Source organism: Homalodisca vitripennis, unplaced genomic scaffold (assembly GCF_021130785.1).
Source record: "Homalodisca vitripennis isolate AUS2020 unplaced genomic scaffold, UT_GWSS_2.1 ScUCBcl_5361;HRSCAF=12049, whole genome shotgun sequence".
NCBI classification, from domain to species: Eukaryota; Metazoa; Arthropoda; class Insecta; order Hemiptera; family Cicadellidae; genus Homalodisca; species Homalodisca vitripennis.
In genome coordinates this window covers 17,146-30,554 of record NW_025781481.1, presented here as the reverse complement: position 1 = coordinate 30,554, position 13,409 = coordinate 17,146, and the positions used below count along the sequence as shown (strand labels likewise).

The 13,409-nt window shown below is 32.8% G+C and overlaps 3 non-coding genes across 3 annotated transcripts; all 3 read right to left on the bottom strand.

The window, feature by feature from the left end:
- Nucleotides 1-3,170: 3,170 nt before the first annotated feature.
- Trnav-aac lies at nt 3,171-3,243 on the bottom strand. The gene has a single exon. It is a non-coding gene; the product is annotated as a tRNA-Val (tRNA).
- Nucleotides 3,244-3,957: 714 nt separating this feature from the next.
- Trnav-aac lies at nt 3,958-4,031 on the bottom strand. Its single transcript has one exon. It is a non-coding gene; the product is annotated as a tRNA-Val (tRNA).
- Nucleotides 4,032-5,795: 1,764 nt separating this feature from the next.
- Nucleotides 5,796-5,868, bottom strand: Trnav-aac. The gene has a single exon. It is a non-coding gene; the product is annotated as a tRNA-Val (tRNA).
- Nucleotides 5,869-13,409: the final 7,541 nt, after the last annotated feature.

The window sequence follows — 13,409 nt, the reverse complement described above, 5'->3', positions numbered from 1 at the left end:
TTCCAAGCCACCCGCTGCTTTCGTAGGATCGGATATCAAGAACTTGTTCCGTCCATCGAATGATTCCCAGGATGACGTCCATCGACGTCTGCCGACATCCCAACAACGTTATCCAGAAAGTTTATTTATGCGGATGATATTGCCTTAGCATACCAACATAATGACATAAAGAAAACAGAACAGGCACTCACTGATGATCTTTCAGTCCTCGCAGATTATTTTAGAGCCTGGAAGCTAAATCCAAATCCTAATAGTTTTACATTAATGCCCAAGGACATGCTTTGCTTAAACTGACTGCCATTTTTGGTAAGATTCATAATTAAAATACCTACTAGTTTAGGATAATAAACTACAAATTCGACACATCTCTTACTTACCCCTATTAATTCTTTGCGTCTGTGTATACGTATGAAATCAAAAAAGTACGTATATCATAATCAATGTCCGTATGCAAAGGTAAGTGTTCCATAATGATTTAAATATTGTACTGTACGAGCGCAGTAAAGCAATAAAATAAATTATCAATATTCTTTATTGATTTGCATATCATATTTAACTTTTTCTAAACAGGAAAATTGTGATAAAGGTGCTTTTCGAAATCCATTGTATAAACCTTTATAACGATAACCAACTTATAGTTAAAACTTTAACATTGTAGTCAATTTGATTCTTATCGTTCTAAAATTCGTGGTGCTATTTGCTTGGGAAGCAATGATACTGAGTTAGTGTATTAAATGTTTGAAAAATTCAAGAGTACAAAATAAACTATTTGTCAATGTTCATGAATAAAAAGACAACAAACTTCTTATTAAAACTTATAGTTTTAGGATTGTAAAGTATCGTATTGTGATCATCTAAGTATTTCGGTTCACCCTGTATTCATAAAAAAAATCTCCTATAGCGTAGTGCAAATTCAAAACCATGCTATAGAATTCGACAGAGCAGACGTGCAAGCAAAACAAATCCTATTATCAAAGCATAATAAGAGAAACCTCTGAAATAATCAAGAAAGAAAATAATTTCAACAAGGATGGCAGCATCAAATTGTCTAAAAGCTGGCAGTCTGTGATAAAGAAGTCGTATTCCGTTGGTTAAGCATTAGCCAATCACGATACATCTTTGCTCTTTCAATTCGCCTGTACAAACAAATGATTATTATTGGCAGTTTCGGTTTTAAATATGTTGACAGAAGGTGGCTCTCCATAGCAAGGCAGAATAATTTCAAGAATGTTGTAAAGTCCAATGTGTGTAAACGATGTTTCTACGCGTTGTGAGCCGAAAAACTTTGAAAATAGTATTGTTATCGAAGCGGATCGTATTGAAAGTATGAGGTTGTTCATTAAAGAACACAAATAAATGCTTTTTTGATGTATGCAATGTGTTAATGAATAAAAAGTTGACTAGCTGAACAAATTAACATTTGTAGTTTGCAGGTACTACTAAACAAAAATTATTAAGGAAGCCACAGGTCCTAGAGATAAACTGAATATAAAGGACGTAATTGAAGATAGAGTTGTATTTAAATTTCTCAGTGGTTAACTTAATCAAGTCCAGTTGTGGACTGGAGGAGGTCTTAGGAGCTAGCTCCTTGTCACAGGGCAGTGGATCGTAGGAGGTCAAACCCAGGACTGGTGAATCTGGTGGAGCAGAGTTGATAGTTGTTCAAAAAATTAAACCAAATTTGATAATGAGATTAACTTGTATTAGAAATAATTTCATTATTTTAATGGGGAGTTTTTAAGATAGTGCAGTGCCGTAGGTGCTCGGTTGGAATAATTTATTTTGAATTTTTAAACAAAATTCTGGCTTCAAAATTATATTCTTTTCTAAAAACCAGAAAATGGATAAACAACTTCTTATTGCTCCTTCCGCGAGGAATCGTTGGCCTTTAAAAGCAGAATTGAAGGGCACTTCATATTCAGACTTTATAAAACCTATTGGAGATAAGTGTTATTTTTTACATTTTTTACAGAGTTAAAAAAACAATGGTCATGGCACAATTATATTTATAAAAATAAATTCCCTAAACAAATTTAATTAATTAAACCATTAAAATTAACCATAAATTATTTTTTTAAATTTATATTAAAAATTATTTTCCTTAATTCATAAATATTTAAAAAATATGTCAATCGCTCAAGCTATATTTCATATATAGTACATATTATGCAGTATTCTTATCTGCCTTCATCAATCTTTATTTGTATAGTTAAAAAATGGTAGTATAATTTCCAATTTTAAATTCCCCTAAATTCTCGAGGAGTGATCAAAAAATATTTTATTCTAACTTTTAAATCAAATTAAAATTATCCAAACTAAAAACCGATTGCCAAAATCCACACAGTTAACTGCTGATCGTAACTTCAACCACGCAATGGCTATTACAGAACCTGTTAAATAGTGGACGTGGCTAAAGAGAACTCTTTGATATGTCAAGTAGTCTCTCCGTTTCATGGTTTAATCCATTTTATTACTTCTTAGTTTTGTTATTACATAGGTTTAAAAAAGAGTATCCAGAGAATTTTGTGAACAAAATTAATTGTAAATCTTTTGCTAATATTCCCCCTCCTTTTTATGACTATTATCATAGTATTTACTGTAGTGTATACTTTAAAACAAAAATATATAATGTAAGTTTGTATTTACAAATAAAGGGTTTACTAAATGTATGAATATACAGCACGAATATTTGGATAAAAGTGGCTACTATCAGCCTCTTTTTCGAGTTGCCTGACTGTGATTTACCTATTACATGTACCTGACGGTCAGTTTCAAGTGTGACAAGCTAAACAAATTTGGTTTGTGAACTAATTTATAATTTCATACTTTTAACCTTTTCGATACTTTCCTATTTTGAGCTTTACCGAAAGTAGCACAGCTGACGGACGGGTTTTTTTCTTAGGAGACATTTCTCTATTGAATTAAAAAGGAAAAAAATAGTATATGTGCTTATACAATCCAAATTGCATCTCGGCTCTCAGACTAGTAAGTATAAACAGTTGAAAATTTAGAATAAATTATTCCAACTATCCTAAATTTCTTTATTAATTCCTTTTTGGGAGTTTTTGTGTGGAAGCGTAAAAACGTAATGATCAATAATTGAACCGTTCAGAAAATCTAAATTACTTAATGATTGTTAGTAGTTGTTCTGGAAAAGCTAAAAAGATAACTGTTTCCGCCCAGGATCGAACTGGGGACCTTCTGCGTGTTAGGCAGACGTGATAACCGCTACACCACGGAAACCACCTTGCAGGATGTGAAAGTTAGAGGGTTAGTAAAAGATTTTTGGAACGCTGAAGCACTGGTAAATTAGTCAGTACAATAAACAAATATTATAAATTAAAGCTCCATAATTAAGATTGTGTATTAATATCGTAACAAGTTTAACAAAGTAACGCCAGTGTTTCTTGTATTTTAGAGGCCGACAGAAGTACTGTAACATTATCGCTAAGCCCAGCGCTACGTACAGTGCATCGAAAAAATAAACTTCTTTTTGAAAATTTTTAAAGTTTAATTCTTAATAATAATTAATACATTTGAGTAAGAGGATGATTTCGTTGTTTCTTACGATCCATCCGAAAGATAATAGGATTTCTTGTAACATTTTATCAATGTTACGGTTTTACTTAAACAAGTATTTATATTTGATATTTTGTATATTATTATTTTGTATCGTTGTACATTTTTTAATGTCTTATGAAATTTATACGAACAAAAACTATGAGCTTTTAAATCAACATTAACAAATTGCAGCAAAACTAATTAGTATATTGTTACTATGTTTAACGAAACAAAACTCAGTTCTGTTATGTTTTTGTCACTGTGCTTTTAATTAAAACGATATGCGACCAAAACACCGGAAATAACGGACAAAAATGATTATTCTCGATCTATTCAACTGATTTTAAAAGTAAAATTTCCAAAATACATAAACAATTATTGACTACAAAAGATAACTGTTTCCGCCCAGGATCGAACTGGGGACCTTCTGCGTGTTAGGCAGACGTGATAACCGCTACACCACGGAAAACCTCCTTGTAACGAAAGTTGGACAGTTAGTAAAGGACTTTTGAAATTAGTAAATGAATACCTACAAATAAAAAAAAAAAAAAAATTAAATAGAAGTTCTGTACAGTAATTTTTAAAAATTATAAATACAATAATTTTTCTGCTTCTATATATATAAATATAATTATATATTCATATGGTTTAAAAACCAGTTTACAAAATTAAATTCCTCGAAAATTAAGGGAAAAAAACAGAAAATAAATTTACTTAATTTTCGACCTACTCAGTGGTAACTCAGTTCTGAATATTAATCCCGGCCTGTTTAGCCCTAAGTAACATTCTAAATTAACACCTAATCTTAAACAGTTTTGGAATTTCTTTTTAATTTCAGTTTAATCAAACTTTAATCACACTGAAAAAGATGTTTATGTGGAAATATATTTCCCATTACAGATAAAGCAAACATACTTGATACATAGTTACTGCACCTAAAAGTCTGTTTTTTAGAGTCACTATCAATTTTCTGTCATCAGGAGGAAAGGCTCGCAAGAAATCAGAAGAAAATTTTAAATAAGAGTATAGCTCGAGTAGTACAACAAATTAGGGTCTCAAAAACTTCACCCCTTACAAAAAGGCATTGGTATACATTTTAAGTAATGATGTACAAAGTATTATTGCTTTATTCGTAGTAGGTAAGAAAATATTAAGCCTATGTGGAACTTCAAGAACATTCTGTATACACAGTTTTACATTAACAAAATATTTAAAAAATATCAAAATCACTTAAACACCAAAAAGTAATATAAGATGGATTCAGAAACCAACATATGAAACAATTTTTTTGGTCTGTGCAACAGCATAATTCAATTGTGACACCCGTAAATACATTAGACGGGAGTGAATTTAAACGACCAGAACAGACTCATATTGACCGCAACTTTTTAGTTGTACGATAAGATACACTTTCGTCATTTGGATAAAAAGGCTAACTCTTATTGTTACTGAAATCATCGGAGAACTTCAATAAACTATCATGGAATTTTGGAGGGAAATAGGAATCTTATAAAAACTGTTTCACTTTACAGCTTCAGGATCCCAAACACTCTGTTCTTTAAACTTAAATCTAAATTGGATCAGGAGATTGAAATAGCTTTGAGTGACTGTCGATTATCTCAGAACTGTTTATTATGTCATAGAAACATACATGAATATATTGTCCGGTTTTTTCAACAGGAAATTGCGTGCGAAACCGCGGGTAACTGCTAGTATATTTATAAATTTATAGAGTTAGAGGCGTATTCATTTATTGTGTTTAACGGTACGAAACACAGCTCTGTATGTTTTCGGTAATTTAACACGTCTTCACAAGATAATGGTTAAATAATTAAAAAGTTAATCCTACATCAGATTTTGGGTCTGCGGGGTGTATAGGCTTTGGATTTGTCCAAAGCGGACATGGAGAACGACCACTAATTATATGACAAAAATTTACCACCTTCAATAAAATTGTGATATAGGGTTTCACAAAGAGGTGGGGGAATAAGAATAAAAATAAATAACATAAAATTGGACGTGTCTAGATTTGAAAAGATTATCGTAATGGAGACGATCTATTCACTGGAATAAATACATAATAAATCAGTTCTTGCAGAGATCATAATGTTATTAATTGGAGTTGCGCATTTAAAAAAGTTAATAAATTTAACAGTCAACACAAAATTTACCTGAAAGACACTAAAAACTATAAATCTAAAATATTATAAAAAAATCGTAAGCTAAAATTTAACTGTTTCCGCCCAGGATCGAACTGGGGACCTTCTGCGTGTTAGGCAGACGTGATAACCGCTACACCACGGAAACCTCCTTAGTATAGGTGAAAGTAATACAATACAACTAGCCTTCTATAAGCTGTCGCTCTAGCTTTGGTAAATATGATTCGTAATTAACTATCAAAATTTATGTTCAAAATGTACATTAAAAATTTAAGTTCATAGAATTTTTATGAGCAATTTTGTTTCAGGTGCTACTGATGGTGCAACGGTTCAAATAAAAACGGACCGAGTTGTTATTTATATTGTAATAGAATAACAGTCTATGCCAGTAATCAGTTGCCCTGGGAGGTAGGGTCACGAGCATTGACTACCGAAAATAGGCTTTGCCTACATATGGAGATTGTGTGACTTTACTATACTAAACCTTTGCATGGAATAACATACGATCTTTGGTTCAGAGTTATAATTCATATTAATCTTACAGTATATACCTCATTTTTATGAATTAAAATTTAAAATGTAGAGTAATGTTTATTATGGTCCAAGTTTACTCATAATGTATAAAATTGTGTGAACATAAATTCGTAAGGAAGATACAATAAATATTGCTCGGAGAGATTTGGAACATCAGAAAAAAATAACGCCCTGTATTACATGTGTACTGAACCTATCAATTAAAAGTCGGGATAGAATTTATGATATTATCAAAAGAAAACCTTATAGTGTTTAATTAAAACTCTTTTGTACAACTTCGAATTTTTTAATGTATTTTAATAAAGAGACAAACATTCAATTACTATAGAAACATAATCAGTGAAAGGGTACGGGGTTTCGGATATTTGTCATCGTTATAGGTTATAGAAATTGCAACACAACGTTTCGAGGATTGGAAACTATCCTCTTCATCAAGTGGGGGAAGTACTAGTACATAAAAAAATAACGAATAGAAAGAAGTAAAGAAGGTAAAGGAAAAGGAGTGAAACATAAGCTTCTTGGAGTCCAGTCCAGGCGTTGTCACTGCACAGGATGGAAGTCCCGAGCAAAAATCACAAGTACGAGAATAACAATCACACATCAAACCAGCACAGACTACAGTGCGATACTAACAAGAATGGCGATGACAAGAATTGGCACTCCTTAGTGTCATCTAAAACAATGGGACAGGAAGGCAATGGTCTGGAGGGGTAAAGGGTAAACGCAAGCTGTTTCCAGCCCTATGTTTTGGTTCTAGACCCTAGTGTCATGGTATGTGTACGAATTTTATTGGTTGAGGATTGTTTGATTGTTACAATCTTTTTAGGTTTCCTAGTTAGTTCGGGACTTGCATCCTGCGCAGTGACAACGCCTGGACTGGACTCCAAACAGCTGTTGAGTAAGTTTAAACCCTTTTTTTTTCCTTTCTTTACTTCTTTCTGTTCGTTATCTGTGTACGTATTAATACCTCCCCCAACTGACGAAGAGGATAGATTCCCAATACTCGAAACGTCGTGTTATACCTTTTTAACCTATAACGATGGCTAATGTCTGAAATCCTGTTATTCTTTCAACCTTTCCATCGTCAATAACAAACTTTAAACAAAAATCAGCGAAGCTACTGGAAAGACTAGGACATTTGAAAATATAATTAACGAGGTAGCAGGGCGGTTAAATTCTCCTGAGATTTGAGGAGCGGTTCTCAGCCGAGGTGTTTTGTGATCACGGCTATTCTGCCGACCCCCCCCCCCCAAAAGTTATCATCCAGTTTTTTAATTAGTATTTCGCCTCTGTAGGGACAGTTGGCTGGTGCCATAGCACAGAGTGGTATGGTCGAAGTAAATTATGGTGATCACGACGTGGAGTCTGTATTCTGGATGAAGAATATCACTCAAAAGGACTTTGTAAAAAGTTGTCAAATCTTTAAAAAGGAGTCTGTGCCGGATTGAGATGATTCCCAACAAAATTAATCAAATGTATAGTTATAAGATAGGAAACGTATGTTCATACCTTTTTGGCCAGTTTTTCGATAATTTTCATGAATTGTATTTCAGAAACTGCTTGATATAAAAATTCAAATGTATTATCAAATGTGAGTCTCAGCACTCACTATGATTATACAAAATTTCAGTTTTTTGATTTGACACGGAATTCAATCCCAGATTAGTAGATTTTATAGAATAGTAAGGCTATACATAATATTGAACATTTTTGTGTTGTGTCGTTAATATATTTATTTTCTGTTTTGAATGCGAAATCGGTATGCACAAGTGAACATCTGACGACTATTAAAAATGTTTAGTTTTCAACAGATTACGAATTTGAACGAATTATTTTTAAATATTATAATGAAAGTAACATTTTTATAATTTTCACATATTTTACGTGACATTTCATTATTACACATAACGTAGCTATTGGTGAGAAGGGTGATTTAAATGTGAATTTTGAGTTTTGCTACTCCGGAAGTGAATTGGAGCTCAACTCAAAATTTACATTGAATCAATCTTTTTCACCATAGCTACGTTATTTGTTGAAATCTCAAACAGATTGCTCCACTGTGCTTAGAGATCGTGTCATAAAGATCGTAATGTACTCAAAATTGTACGCCTGATGAAACAAAGAGAACGCCTTTTCACCTGGGTTACACTATATTTTGTATTCTAGGCGCCTCTGATGTCAAAAAAATGCATACTGTTCATTTTCAGCTTCTTCGTTGCTGACCTTTTTTTTTGGATCTCTTCAACATGACGAAAAGAAGTTAAGTCTGTGACAGCATCAGATTCCAAACACTGCACTAAAAGGTAGGTGAACTGGAGCTGAACTTAAAATTCACATAACATTATTGTATTTTCTGGAAGTTCTAGAGGTTTTAAAAACATTTTAGTTGCTTTTGTGCCAGTTTAGATGATAAATTCAGAAAAGGCTCTGGCGTTTATTACACAACAAGTTATGAATATTGATTTTAAACGTCTTGCAAAATATATACCAATACCTACTATTTGAAATTTGTTGATCCGATCGTAGATGTGATTGTTGCTTCTGTGCTCTGTGGAAACTTTGTTTTGATAAATAAAATTGGTAATTAAAATTGTCGTTTCCTTCAAATCTGCCACAATTAAATGTGATCTAGTATTAAAGTCTGAGTTTGTGTATTAAAACGAAAAAATTTAAACAAAAACTTTTTTGATGTTGAAACAAGATAGAAGGCTAACATTATTTAATTTCAAATGGATTATTGTACTTCAATAACAATCAAAGATTCACGTTTTAACGATTCCCTCTCTGCCTTGATTACTGCGCAATCCAAATTTGTGTTACTCTTCATGTTAAAACTTGTATTATCTACTACATAGTAATTACGTATGATTCTGGAGGATACATTTCTTAATGCATATAATATAAATGTAATTAAAATTGGGTGTAGTATCGGCTGTAAATTAACATTTAAATAACAACTGAAAATATTGTATACTCGTGTAGCTTTTGCTTTTATTTACATTGTTTTTTGTTTCAGTTATGTTTTCTCTTCATCGAGCCTCCCACTAGCCAACAAGTATATTGCAACTGATCACCATAATACTTGTGTTTAAACGGCTCTGAGAATAAGTATGTACACAAAAATTAGGCATTTCTGAAACAAGTTGAGTTGAATACTACTGAATCAGATTTAGCTCATTCTACGTAACATACCGCAAAATTCGGCATCGAAAATACTTACAATGAGGAAGGTTCATGTGTAGCAATAGACCTAACTATCGAAGCAATCACATTGACGTATAGAGAATCGAACGTGCTTCTCGTACAAAATATTGAACCTCTTTAGACGAGACCTATATTTTCTGCTGATACATAGTTACTATGCCAGAACTTAAACAAACCAATACTTTACCACAGTGCAATATGCTGAATGAGGAGAATGGCAAAGGTGTCTCCACAAATTATTTACTCCAACCAACTCAGGAACTTCCAGACCATCCTCTAGATATTTCCCATGCACAGGCCTAACTTATACCTCATTGTACACCCAGTTCCTATTATTGTATTATTGGGCGTACGACAGTAGCACATTGAAGGTAGTTATGACTTAAGAATCTATTAAGCATCACTTAAATCATTTTTCGTTGATAAATCAAATGATCTACATCACAAGGTCCAAGTTCCTCCAGCAATTTGATAAACTCCGCTTACGCATTCAGAGAAGATGGACTAGGAATGCATGAAAAGCTAAGATATTGTACGATATAAGACTTTATTGTGTATATTTGAATACTCAAAACATACATTGACAAAATATTTTAGAAATAAAGACCTTACATGGAGATTCTGCTTTTACAACTATGAAATTCTGATATTTCAACAACCCTCTAAAATGCAATGAAATATTTAATAGATTTATTAATTTTTCACATTTAATTAAGAAATTAGATTCTTACTAGAGAATAAAACATTATTTTGTGACATTTCTTTAATTTTATAAGACATTTTCTGATTGCCGAGAGTAGCACTGTAACGATAATCAAAACTCTTCAGAAAATTGATTATGTTGGCTGAATATTCCTTGAGATACCTGGCACATTTCTTCATTTTCTGGGTGTCAATTCCAAGATTGTAAACCTTGGAAGTTGAGGTAGTGGTCTGTGTTGGAGTGAAACGTCCGGAGCGACGCTCTAAACCACTTCCCCCACCTCAATTGCGACACGATACAGCGCTGAAACTGTAACGCCGTTCACGCCCTATGTCCTAATTATTTATCGAGAGGCAAAAGACATTCGTGTATTTCGATGCAATACATAAAATTATTGAATCATACATAGTGCAAGAGCCTAGAACCAATTTGCACTGCATAAGTACATAACCTTTTTTTCTTGAAATCGGTAATGAAATTTCTCTTTAAGAAAGAATCGATATTCAATTGCGTTAGTTTTGGAGGAGGTCGGAATGGGAGAGTATTTAAAGGAATATACATACGAAATTATAATTATTTCTTAGATTGTATTTTTATAGTGTAACATGCTTAAGAATAACCACCAGACACATTAATAAGTGATAAAATCGGAGTGCGCTGTATACAGATCCTTAAAGTGGCTATTTTCAGTGTCTTTTTCTAATCGTGTGACGTTCATATAACTATTATTGATGTGTCTGACCAAGAACGTAGCCTGGAGAAATTGTTTTTTTTTTGGGGGGGGGGGGGGGGGGGGGGAGGGTCCAGGCAACTGATATTTTCCCGTAGTGGACAGAGAGTAGGAGAGTAGGAGAGTAGGAGAACTTCACTTTTTCCCCTAAAAAGTTCTTGACCCGTTTCTTTGAGGAGCACGATATTTCATTAGTACATTTCAGTAATACTGAATTACATAAATAATAATAATCGATTACTAAAAAGTAATTGAGAAAATTGAAAATTTGGGGGGAGATCCGGAACCCTTGGTCTCCCTCGCTAGCTACGACCATGTGTCCGACAGTAAGATTTTAGTGTGTCTGACTAGGAAACATGTAATATGAGAAAAAGTAATTGTTTCATATTTTTAACCCTTTTGATGCACTCTTATTTTGACCTCCCCTAGAACTAGCTGACAATAGATTTCTTTCTTAAGATAAATTTCTCAATTAATTTCAAGAAACACTAAGTTGTGCTTATACAGTGCAAAATGGTCCTAGAGTAAGTAGGGAGAATCGAAACGCACCTTTACTGCGACTAGTTTCATTGAATTCTACCACTTATGTAGGTATAAAAGTGTTAAAACATTTTTATTAAGACGTAAGAACAGTTCTGATTTTTTTAACTTTGATGGTGGTTGGAGAAAAACGCCAAAGAAAGGTGATTTAATATACTGGTCAGAATAAGAATCAGAATCAAAATTCTTTATGATCTTATCGTCTTAAACATGCATGTAATACTTTCGTAGTAAAGGTTATTCTCAGTTCTTAGATAGAAATTCGCTTTGCATCCATCCTAAAGGCAGAATTTCCGGAACATTTTGTGAATTTTCGCTGATTATGAGTTACAGATACTAAAAACACCATACTTCCTTATAATATATTTTTCTTTTATAATAAATAATTTATTCGTTTTTGTAAGCGTAGTGGTTACATAAAATGCACGTTTTTATGCAATACTAGCGGGGCCCGGCGCGCTTTGCTGCGCATTTCAATAATTTTTTGCAAAAGTTGCCCGCGGCTTCGCACGCAATTTCCCGTTGAAAACAGTACACTATATTCACTTATTCTTTTTCTATCACATTCTAAACATTGCTGAGATAATTGATAGTCGTTCCATCGTGAGCCTCTTGGGCGTATTATGAAGGTATGTACCATATTCCTGCCTCTATCTAGCTGTTACCCACGGCTTCGCACGCAAATCTTAAGAACCGAAGTCCTTATATTACTTAGTAAATTTTTTTTTTTACTATAATAAATTTTAGATTAAATTAGTTATATCTCCGATGCCACGATTGAGCTTGCTTTGTTGTCTCGATCGAGAGAATATGTACACACGGAGTTTTGAGAACCATACTTCTGTCAAAAAAAAAACAACTAAGGTTGATTTTATAACATTCTTTATATTTGTAGCCAACGTAAGATAGTAATTATGATATCTGCATTACTCTTCTGATCAAGCATGAGCATGGTTTATATTAAATAAATATTGCAGTTAAAGGTGAATTTTTTACGTCAAATTTGAATTGTATTATCTGGATAGTAAAGTCTATGTTTAACAGTGATTGCAAAAACAGTTTAAAACAAAATTTGTAGTTTCTCTTAAGCTTACTCTATGCTTTAAAACTATAAGTGTAATATATGTTTACAAAGAACAGCTGATTAAAAATTTGAAAAGACGTTAACATATGTTTGCTGCAATGCATTTCTTATGGGTATTTCTGTAACCAGTGGGGCGGAATCCTGAATCGGGAAAGGGATGGGCATAGCTTATAAACCTTCTCCGTGGAAAAATACATATACGTACAAATTTTCATCATGATCGGTCCAATAGTTCACGATTCCATAAAGGACAAACATACAAAACATTCATTTTTATATATATAGATAACGCATTTAATGAGGGATGTTGCAGCTAAGAACTCCCTCTAGTTTTCAAGTGGGCTTGACGATGGTTACTCTAACTAGTGAAATGCTGTCTCTTGGTCTATTGTGCTCATTTAGTTCAATTTCATTCTTGGCTCTGGTGGTTTCCTATCGTTTGGCGACTTAAAAGTCATCAGTATAATTCGAGGAAGCATTTGTTCATTCAAGCTACGAATTGATAAACCCCTGCGCTGGAAGGACAAATTTCATCCTGAGTCACTATCTGAATACAAATTTGTCGAGTTTAAAAGATCATTGGATTCATAATAATTGCTTGATCGTTTTATTAACTATTTACTTATACTAAATTTACTTCTATTTTGTTTTTTAAACGGCATTTTACATTAAAATAAAATTAAAATTTTAAAAGGATTACTGACAGAAAGAAAAGTATAAACCATATTAAATATATTTGAAAATTTTATACTGTCTTAGAATGAATGACTAAGTCTCTTCATTTCTACTAGTCTTTCATATTTAGCCCAATATTATCATCATTGTCCTCAGCGGAGGGTGTTACGATGGAAATGGAATAATGATCCAATAGTTATACGATTTTGGATGTGTTAA